This window comes from Tasmannia lanceolata, unplaced genomic scaffold (assembly GCF_043159265.1).
Source record: "Tasmannia lanceolata isolate RefF3 unplaced genomic scaffold, GAP_Taslan_0.1 ptg000002l, whole genome shotgun sequence".
Taxonomy (NCBI): Eukaryota; Viridiplantae; Streptophyta; class Magnoliopsida; order Canellales; family Winteraceae; genus Tasmannia; species Tasmannia lanceolata.
This window is the reverse complement of record NW_027518679.1, coordinates 51639887-51641878: the sequence shown is the minus strand read 5'-3', so window position 1 is coordinate 51641878 and position 1992 is coordinate 51639887. Positions and strand designations below refer to the sequence as shown.

Below are 1992 nucleotides of genomic sequence, written 5' to 3'. Positions count from 1 at the left end.
GCATCTTCCCCTATGAACAGTCATGCTAAATCTTAACGTACAAAGTGCTAAATCAATCATGCTAAATCTTAACGTACAAAGTGCATGTCCCATGAACAGTTTTCCATCTTTGGCTGGAAGACCAGGTGCTTCACAGATTATTATATAACTATTTAGAGTTGTAAACACACCTTCTAACTTCAAGACAAGGCTTTAATGTCTTCAAACTCTCTTTGGTCGCACCTAGTTGAATTAGAACAGTAGTCAACAAGTGTAATGGCAATGAAGTACTCTCCTCATAGAGTAGTGGTAAGTTGTACAGTTTGGTTGCCAAATGAAGAAGTTCCATGTCGCCTACCAAAATAAAGGGGTGGTAAGGGTGTCATTAGCAAGGAGATAGAGAAAGAGAGAAGATTGCTAAATCCCAAGACTCTACCACTAAAATCCTCCTTTTTCCAAGTTGTTTGGTAGGAGACGAAAGTCATGCTTGTCACATGAGCAGACAGACAAGGCAAGTAGTCTCCTAGTAGTTCGTTACTAAACATGCAACCGAACACTACTAGTAGATGAAGTGGCACTCCAAAACCAGCCAAAACACCTTGTAAACCCCATAAACTGTGCAACCAAAGAGACCATTATAAAAACATCCATAAACTACTACAACCATACTTTTCAAATAATATTTGTACTAAATTGCCACATGTAACTTGAGAATTCAACTATAGAGCCAACTCATATAACAAAAGTAGCCTTTATTTCCAAGTAAATAAGCACATCAACGCTGCTCTCTTCCCCACCTTAAGAAACACCCACTCACCTATAATTTTTTTTTTAGAAAGTACAAGAAGCATCAAAATACTGAAAGACCAGATATGCCACAATCTTTTCATCACAGTGAAAGAAAATATTGCACCAAGCTCCACCCCTTATTACATTCTATAACTATATTCGCTGTGTTGGGACTGTTCAAATCCTTATTCAAGAGCACCCAACAAAATACAAGGGCAAGATAAAAAAAGGAAGAAGATAAAGACAACGAGATAAGGCCGGAAGTGCTTATTCGCATTTGAATCCAGATGGGACCTGTTTCCCGCATGCATTCACTATCAAACTAAGGGAAATAGGAACGTTGAGATTTATGCCCAACACATTGGCTTTGATGGCAGTGCAAAGACAGAGAGCCACGTCAAGATCAGTCAAACCTTCAAGTAAAGAGCAACATGGGAGAGTTTGAGAAGAACCCACGACCACGTTCACCAGCCCAAGCAAATTGGCACATGCCCCTAACTTTAGGGCATCCCTAGGGCACTTACCCCCGGAAGGAGGTGTAGGGGTAGGTGTGGGAGGTGTAGGAGTGGGAGGTTTAGGGGTAGGTGTGGGAGGTGATGGGATAGGGGTGGGTTTTGTCTTGGGAGGTGAAGGCGTAGGGATATAAGGTGAGGGATGAGGGGTTGGTTTTGGCTTAGGCTTAGGCTTTGGCTTGGGTTTAGGTGTAGGTGTAGGGTTGCACCCGCACTCGGTGGCAGTGACAAGGGAAAAGAAGAGAAGGTTGAGGGCTAGGAAAAGAGCAATGGATGCATAGCTCTTTGAGGCCATCTTCAAACACTTGGTGTGAAGAGATATGCAGTGGGAAGTGGGTATTTATAGAGTAGGGAGAAGGGTTTGGTTGCGTGGTGAGTAGCACTCTATTATCTCTTTAGTTTTGAGGAAAATGGGAGTGAAGATATGGGGCCTCCTTGGATGCAACCAAAATAGGTCCTTATTTGGAAAGTGCTTATTTTAAGTTAAATTTTATTTGAAAATTGAATATTAGGGCCTCTTGTAAAGCCATTAATTATAGGCCTTTTTGGATACTTCTAAGAAGGCCACTTATATTGGCACTACCATGTTTTGATAATTGTGGTAACTGATCTTGTCTTTTCTTCTTTAATTGGCTTTGGAGAGCTTTTTTTGGAATCGTAATAACCTTTGATGGCTGGTAAAATAGTAAAAGACAAGGTGAGTTAGTGTAAG

The 1992-nt window shown here is 41.2% G+C and overlaps 1 pseudogene; it reads right to left on the bottom strand.

The window, feature by feature from the left end:
* Positions 1-716: 716 nt before the first annotated feature.
* On the bottom strand, positions 717-1660 carry LOC143877746 (lipid transfer protein EARLI 1 pseudogene; annotated as a pseudogene).
* Between the last annotated feature and the right edge of the window lie 332 nt (positions 1661-1992).